This window comes from Thalia democratica, chromosome 3 (genome assembly GCF_965202585.1).
Source record: "Thalia democratica chromosome 3, ktThaDemo2.hap1.1, whole genome shotgun sequence".
Classification (NCBI taxonomy): Eukaryota; Metazoa; Chordata; class Thaliacea; order Salpida; family Salpidae; genus Thalia; species Thalia democratica.
In genome coordinates this window covers 52,986,087-52,995,210 of record NC_139167.1, presented here as the reverse complement: position 1 = coordinate 52,995,210, position 9,124 = coordinate 52,986,087, and positions in this window count along the sequence as shown.

The following is a 9,124-nucleotide window of genomic DNA, read 5'->3' as shown; positions in this document are numbered from 1 at the left end:
CCAACGCTTAAAAGCTATAGGCAGAAAAAAACTGATTAAATAGTTTCAAACATGTTGATTATATACAGTTTTGTTTCTTTACACTAAAACTCTACAGTTTAAGATAAACAGCAAGTCTTTGCATACAAAGTGAGAAATATTTCTGTCTTGATACAGTTTAACTTATTTTTCAAATATAAAATCTGTTTTCTAAAATGTTTTTTAGTTTTTCACTTAGCTTTAACATCAGACATAAGAAAAGGTTTAGCATTAAACTTCAAAAATTCGGTATAAATTTATGCTTTAAAAATTGTGTTAAAATAAAATACTAACTAAAAAAAATAAGTATTTTTATCTTTATCAGAAATTAAGTTTAGCACACAGTTATTCTGTCGTAAGACAACGTGTTTTGTCAAGTGATATACATAAAAGTTTTTTTCAAAATTCATAAATTAACATTGTGTATGAATTGTATACTACTTATAAAAATGTTAAGGTGTTCTATAAAACATCACGCACTGAAACCACTAATTATGAAACTTTTTCTAATTTGTAAAGGGCAGTTTACCTAGGTTTTAGTAGAGTTTACACAATATATAACTTATGTTATTGTTGATAAATACATGTATATATATATAAATTGAATTAATTTAGTGTAAACAAATACTTAAAACTTTTAATTTGTTAATGTCTTTTTTGTTAACATTGTTCTTTTATATTAAAGTAGCAAGTAACTTTTATGTTTAAAGTTTTTAACAAAAACAATTGTTCTAAAGTTAACTGTTAATAAAATTATTTCACTTAACTATTTAAATTAATATTTTTTATAATTTAAAAAATGACTTGGTGATTAAAAGTATATAACAAAGTAGTTTTAGAAATTAACTTCAAAAACATCTATATATCGAAACTTATTTTATCAATTTTAGTTTTTTTATTTGAAGTATTTCGAAAATTATTTTATTGCGTAGCTATTTATTTAAATTTTATTTACTGCTATCATTACAACAACTTTGAGAACTTCATGTATTGCAACATCATTCAAACAACCAAAAAGATTTAAAATATACTCGACCAGGCTTCGTGAAGTTTGCTAAAAAAAACTATATAACATAGTACTATTATTTATTTCTACGTTCTTAAGAGTTTCTAATTTACCTTTAGTCGTCTTTTTTAACAATTTCATATAATACAAAAGTAAACTTCATTATAAACAAAACACTAAACTAAAAATAAAATAAAAAACATGTTACTACTATAAACTTGTTTGCTTATTCCTTATTTCTTTTTTTAAACATGAAAAAAATCAATAAACGTTTATGTAAAAAATCTTAAAAACTTCTTTAAAAAAATTACGTAAACTGAAAGCATTCGACCTTAGTTATTTATAGTGCAAATGAAACTTTTAAATTTATTATCTTTTTGTTTGTAATTTATCAAAACACTTCTTTTCGATTGTTTGATATTTAAAACTGCATCACTGTTTTATACATTTATTTTACTTTTAGTATAATCTAAGGTTTTAGCCAATAAACCAAGTTCTTAAATTAAAAAAGTATGCATTTATAATACTGAAGAAAGTATTTACAAAGATAGACTACCTAAATGTTTTAGTAGATAACTAAGTAAGGATACATGAAACCTACATTTTAGCAGAGCTATAACATAACTAAAAAAGTTAGATTAAACACTTACTTCAAGTAGTTCGGTTTATCTATATAAAGTACTTTCCATCAGTCTAATGCTAAATAAGTTTTTAGAGAAATGTCTAAAACAATTTAAGTGTAAAAGAAAAAGGAAGATTCAGTCTATAGTTTGTAAATAATTTTTTACAATTTTCCCAGTTTTATTATTTCTTCTGAATTTGTACGTTAACTCAGTTTGTTGTTTTTACTAAATGGTTTAGATCATTTGAAAAGCGCTTCAAAAACATTAAGTTTTGCTTTTCCACTTTATAAGCTATCACGTTTTTAATTACAATTTTTTGCATCTTTATCTTCATTGTTATAACGAGGTTTGGTTGTCATTGAGTCTACAACAAAAGACGAATGCTTGCTTAATTTAAACCCACTATTGGCTGCAAACCAGCAAGGTTGCTCCTGATTGGTTACTTGACTTCATTTTGTGACGTTTAACTTTTTCTTTTCTATATAGTTTTGACAAAACTGTAACTTAGATTTATTTAATACAAATACTTTAAGATGTACGTACAAATTTTTTTACTTAAAAGGGATTTCAAAAGAATGTTAAATCTTTAAAACCGTTATAGAAGTCATAAGTTACTAACCCAGTTCTCATAATCAATCTTTGCCCATCAACTACTTACTGTAATGTCGTCTTTTTTAATAAAACCGCCCAACAAGACCATAGAAAGTATATTTTACGTGACTCAGATCTTCAAAAGCCATATCAATGCGAGGAACTGTTGCTTTTATGTGCAACATTAGCTAAAAATAAAATTAATTTAAAGTTATTTAAAACAGCTTAAACGCAATAAATATTTTTCAACTAAAACCTTGAACTCAATATCGCTAATTCTTAAATGAACTTTACTCATTGATCCATGTGCTATGACGTCATAAACTATTATGTCAAGATCGCTTCGACTAATTGTAAATTCTGAAGTGACTGGATATGACACTTTGCAACCTAACATAATAAGTTGTAATTGAATACAGAGTTACCTGAAAGTTTTTTTTTTGTTACTTTAAAAGTTATTTAAATATTTTTTGTAACTTTAATAACTACTAATAACAACAAAACCATAATTTAAAAATTTGAGCAAAAAAGTTTTATTTTTACTTACGGTAACATTAGCTTTAAGTTTTGGTATTACAAAAGCAACACTGTTCATGTAGAATCGATCTTGACCAGTTTCAATTTTTATTCCTACTGGAGCTGCAGTCATATTTACATTAACGACTAACCCACTATCCGGATGAAAAATAAAATTTGTCACCTGAAATAGTTAAGCTTATTGTTCTATCAAATTAAGAGTAGGATAAAAGTTTGAGATTATAAATTACTTGAAAACTATTACGAACATAACGGTAGGGCTTACAGATTACTACCATTCAACTTTATGAAACTCCGTAGAACATAAACTGATATAACAAAATGAATATCGTTAGTTTGTATCAAATTTAACTAGAAGTTTAATAAAACGTTTTCTTTGAAAACATTTATATTATTAAATTGAACTTTATTTTTTAATTAAGAATTTGTTTTCAAAAAAAAAAAAAAAGTTCCTACAAAACATACACGCATGCAGATGTAATTTATAAAAATGTTTTAAGGTTTTTTTCAAAACTTTTTATTGAAAACTATGCTTAAAATAGATTAATATTACTAACAAAAGCAAAGTAGAGTTAATATTTTAGCAATGTAGATTAACAACATTTTTTGATCGTAAATTTATATGCAAATAGATAGTTGGTGCTACGTAACGTATTTTTTAATAAAAAGTTCCTTAAAAGATAAAAGCTACAAAGCTTTAGTCCTTAGTAAAGAAAATAATTTATTTTACATTAGTTTGACATACAAGTAATCTAACTATCTAGCAGCGAACAAAAATCTCATTAAAATACTGATTATATGCCAATCCGTTTAATCTGGATTGAAACATATATAATTTTTTACTAAGTTTGGAGTTTCGCTGTTTTACAGCAAAGTTAGTAAAATTCTCGCAAATGTAAATTTGTTATATTCGCAATGATTGCTTTAGGCCCTTTAAGCAACGTACTCGCGTTAAAAACTGATCGAAAAGTTCCGAGAAAATTTCAGCTTTACAAACCGCTAATATACTTCATAACTATTTTCTCTGCAATCGCATTTCAGGAAAAGTCCACACAACATACGAATGAAAGTACAAATATTTTATCTTAGTGTTCAATGCTAAATCAGTTCAGCTCGGTTTTAAAAACATCAGTTTTTATCATTAATTTAAAATACTAATTATTATAAAAATAAATAAAAAGTATAAAATTTTTAATAGAACAATTGAAACTTTGCTTAGTTTATTGTTTTAATTTAGCTGAAAAAATATACATGTTTATAATTTATTTTTAAGATTAAAAATTCTTTAAATTTAGAAATTTCTATGTAACAGTTAATTATTGCTGACAATACAACTTTTAGTTTTTTTAATCTTTTTAGTTTAAATACGAAATTTATTGCTTTGGTTTATTTAAGTACTTAAATTTATAATTGAATTGACTGCCGACCCCTGGCCTAGCTAATCAAAAATAAATTTAAAGGCAGCTTTAGATTTTCTGGAAATAACCCAAAAGTAAACTGTACGGTAGCTAAAAATTTGGCTGTGAAGTTTGTAATCGTATGTAAGTTAAGCTAAGTTTTTAATTTGACTTTTTTAATTTTTCGAAAAATAAACTTAAAACAGAAAAAAATTCTAAAATAATACAAAATACATAAAATTAAAAAGTATTTTTTTTCCTTACTTAAGCTTTCTTTATATTGTCTTTAATTCTGCACGATGCATTTTTGTGAAAATTGCCACATTAAAAAAAAATTAAAGCTTAAACCTCATCGTATTTCTTAGCTATCATACAATTCTATTCAGAGTTTAGTTAGACTGTCAAAAATTACCTCTATGAATTTTTTTTACAAACAATTATTTTACTTTGCACAAGGTGGTTTTGTTATACTTGTCAAACTATTTTTTTTATAGCTGAAATCTAAACAGTTAGTGTCTTAATATAGTAAGTTCCAAGGGCGTGTTTTGACTGGTTTCCTGTTTCCTGTGAACCCCCTTGAAAAGAAAGAAAAAAAGTATCTTAGAGTATCACTAAAAACGTTGTTTATTGACTTTGTTTGGTTACTTGATAAACTTTGATTAATGAATGTTGAATTTATAACACTGAAAGAATAAAAAGTTTCCTTAACAAAAAACGATCGTTTTTGCTCAGCTGAAATAGATTTTAAATGAAATTTTAATTGTGTTGTCATATTATGTAAAAGTTTAAAAGTAGCAATTTTTTTTCTAGGAAACTTCTTACTAAGATGCTCTTAGTTCCCATTATAAATTGTTACTTAGCGTAAACAACTTTTGATTAAGTATTGTTTTGAACTCGTAAGTACAGTTTTACTTAAAAAATGTCCAATATAATCATTAAAATTTTATTTTAATTAGTTTATTGTATATAATAATGTTGTGTGAAGTTTTTGTGTTATGTTGTTATATAATAATGTTGTGTTTGTACTTAAACATTTATATTTTTTGTTTATGTGTCAACCAACTGGGTTTAAACCTTGAAAAGTTCAATTCAAAAAGATTTTAAAACGATCATTAGAATTTCTGCACCATCAGGCAAACATTTAAATAAAATTTAAAGATAATTTAATTAAAAAAGTCTAAACATTTTTTTAGTAAAACTTCAATTTTTATAGATTAAGTTACTTGAAAAAAATATTTTGATTATAAATAGATATATAAATGTTAAGAGTTTAAAATTTAAATAAAAAAATTGTAAGAACTCCATTTATACTAACATTCAAATCAAAATTGAGTTTTGTTTATAAAAATTTATTCAAGTTTTAATTATTTTATAATATTGTTTACTGATACATAGGTTAATTTTTTATAAAGTAAGTTAGTTATGTCTAGAATATTTTTGTTTTGAATAACAGATTTAAATTTTGATATACAATTTGTAAGTTCAAAATTTTTTTCTGCTTCTTCTAGTAAATTTATGTCAATTTAATACAATAAAAATAAATAAAAAAATATAATATTTTCTATTACTATTTATATGTTTTTTTTTTCTAAGCAGAAAAAAGCATTTCAAACACAGAGTTTTTTGACTAAATATTGCGTACTTAACTGGCAGTGCATTGCATACCTAAGAAATGCGTACTTAAGCGGCAAATTAAAAACAAAAAAAAGTTGTGAAGCCCCTTTAAAAAAGTCTAGACACGTCCCTGGTAAGTTCCCTAACAACTAGTCAATCAAAGGTATTTATTTATTTTTTTATGTATCCCGGATTACATTTTCACTTAAAAAAGTGTTTTAAACATTTTTTTTCTTCTAAGCATTAGAAAAATTTATTTAATACAATAAAACTAAAAAGACATTATTTTTAGGTATACTAGATAATTTTTAAACCTTTCTTTTAAACGAATAAATTATATTTTTGCAAGAGAAACATTTAATAACCTTCCTATACTTAATATAATAACAAAATAGAACAATTACTATAAAAAACGTTAAAAAATCTATCAATTTTAAGTTTCTTTATTGTTTATTGAACGACAAAAAATTTGCTCAAAATATTTGGTCCAAGGACCTGGTGCTTGAAAAAATTTTCTCGGTTATCGAGTCATACAATACACCAGAACAGTTTAAGGTCATACTCAGGTCAGGACCTATTTAGTAACCTATCTTATTAATGGGTTAGCGACCAGGACCTATCTTATTAATCTACTTAGCAATTAAAACTTTTATTTAAAATTGATAATAACTTAAAATAGCAAAAAAAAATACTTTTTTAGATTTTTTTAGACTAAAACAATAAGTTTTAATCTTTTTTAAAGTTACTTAAAATATCAAATGTTGCAATGCTTAATAAAGTTAAGCCTTGTTACTACAAAAAACCAAAAAAAAAAGTATTTTAACAATTATGTGCGACAAAAAACATTTTTTGATAAGTACTTCTTTTTCAATTAATCAAAAATCGCAATAAAGTTATGAACCTTAATCTCTTAATACATAGTTAGTAAAATTAGTAACTAAAACAACTGTTATTGAAAGTGCAATACTCAAAAACTTTTTAGTCAAAAGTCAAGTGCACAAAAACGAAGTTTTTTAAATATATTTATGTTATAATAAAACTAAAATTCAATGAAGTCACAATATTAAAATAAAACAATTTATTTAACTTGTTAAAATGTAGTTTTACAAGATTTAAAAGTATAATAAATTTCTAAACATAAGAACTCTGCATATATGAGACTTTTTTAAAATTTAATTAAATGTTATATTCAATAAAAAATCAAGTTTGAATTAAATTATAATATATGTTATAACTTATTTAAAAAAAGTTTTAATAGTAAAAACATTTTAATATTTATTTCTAATGTCAAGTTTCGCTTAGTCATAGTATTTTTGTGAGTCAGTATTGCTAAGTACTTTTTGCCAGATATTATGGACTTTAATAATTTAGGCTTAATTTGTGAGACATGCTACTGTGTAACATTGAATGATGAAAGAAATTTTTAAAGGTAATATGCATTTTAGTTAACAATTTGAAGTACATCCAAGAGTAATCCCAAACTTTAAATATTATATCAAAGTCTATCATGATAAACCATTACTATTTTAGTGTACCTCATTGAAATAATTAGTAGTTTTTAGCTAGTTTTGTATAATTGTAGAGGTAAGTGTCAGATTCTTAAATCATTAAAAAAAGACAGTTGTTTTTCTAACATGATAAAATAAAAAATAAATTTCAAAATATATTATAAACAAAAAAGTTTCACTGTAATAATAAAAGTAAACCCTGATAAGTGACTTCCCTTTAATCACTAATAACATTAGTTGTGTACTTTTCACTTTAAAGATGACAATCAAAGTTCTCAAGTAAAATAAAAAGAGAATGATTAATTCAAAATTTTAATTTTATTAACAATACAATGTTTCACTTGTTTTAAATAATTATTGTTAATGAATAATAATATAAAATGATAAAATTTAAAATTTTGAATTAATAACATTAGTTACTAGAAAAATAATTATGTGTTGCCTGATGGTCAATTTAAAATTAGTTTATTGAAAAAAAAGCTCTAAATATTAGGTCCTAGGACCTGCCTGGTACACAAAGAACTTTTTGGTTATTGAGTTGCTCACCACAGATACTTCCTTTTAAGGTCTCGTCCAGGACAACAAAAAACTCTCTGAGTTGACCATCACAAAATAGAAACCCAGTGGTCAACACATAAACAATAAAAAAGTTAAGATAAAATGTTTAGAATGCTGTTTTGTAAAGTATCTATATTTTAAATATACTATGAAAAATTAAACTGAAATGTTTTTTAAGATTGACAATTACATTAAGATGTTTAAGTTTAATGATTTCTTAATTTTCACAATATTTATCAGCATAAAAAGTAAAAATTTGTTAAAATTCAGCATAAGTTTATTTATGTAAAATAAAATATAGTTTTAATTTCATTAACAGTTCTGATAAATTAAGAATAAGGTATTTGTGCTCAAAATTATATTAAAAGAAGATTATTTTTTTAATGATAAAAACATACCAGTCTCAAGCTCTACCACTTGCAACAATAAACACTTTTTGAGGAAAAATGAGTGTGTTACATTGTGTGTATAACCTGTCCAATAAATATTTAACTTTTAAATACACAAAACTAAAATAGACAAAAAGCTAACTAATAAAAAACCTTTGGTGACATTCATTTTAGAAAACACTCACAAGGCTAAATCTCAACACTAAAAACCACAATATGAGGGAAAATCAAAGTTCAAATTTCCAAGCAAGTGTCTGCTAATGCTGCAACAAAAATTAAACAAACAATCCAACTAAGTGATCACTGTCACCAAAGTAAACTCAAAATCAGTTGTTGGAAAAAACACATTAGACTAGTATAGTTATGATTACATTAACCTTCTATAACTATCAAGAAACCTATTAAGGCCATAGGGGGGGGGGGGTAAGCCTGGTTTTTACAAGTTGATCTTTTTTTATATAATTCAAAGTTTCAAGAAGCTTTTTATTGTTTTAAAAAACTTGAATTATTTTTTTGAATTATGACCAGTCAAAGTCGGGCCAAATAATAAGTTCCTTAAGGAAAGGGAAAACTAAAACAGCAAAAAAAGACTATTTTATTTAAAATCTATCTTCTCCTACATTTTTCAAGCAATCTTCTTCAAACTTCAACTGTCTAATCTTTACACAATAGCAAAAAAACGTTACTTGTGACTTTGAAAAAATTTTGGTAAAAATATTTTTTTTTGAAATTTTTGTAATAAATTTTGATAACAACTTTCAAAAAATTCAAAGTTGAATAAAGTTCATAGTTGTTAAAATGTATTTTTCTATAAAACATAGTTAAAATACTGTATAATTTTGTCTGATAAGCCATAGAATAATAATACTATTTCAACAGACTT